Here is a 252-nt window from a genome sequence, read left to right on the forward strand (position 1 = left end):
TGAGCTCCGTCCCCGGCAAGGGCACCGGCGGTGTCACTGCTGGCCAACCCCACATCCTGCACTGGCGGCCGTCGGGACGCACCAGCGAGCCCTGGCTCCAGAGCAGCCCCCAGGGACCGCGATGAAAAACACCATGCGGGCACAGCGGAGCCAGTTCCCGCTCCCCGGCAGCGCTGGGGGACCCACGTTGGGTTCTCCCCTTTCGGGGAGCCGGTGCAGGTGGGTGCCTGGGTGCCGCCGTCCCCTTCGGCC

The sequence above is a fragment of the Mesitornis unicolor genome, unplaced genomic scaffold, assembly GCF_000695765.1.
Source record: "Mesitornis unicolor isolate BGI_N332 unplaced genomic scaffold, ASM69576v1 scaffold36979, whole genome shotgun sequence".
NCBI classification, from domain to species: domain Eukaryota; kingdom Metazoa; phylum Chordata; class Aves; order Mesitornithiformes; family Mesitornithidae; genus Mesitornis; species Mesitornis unicolor.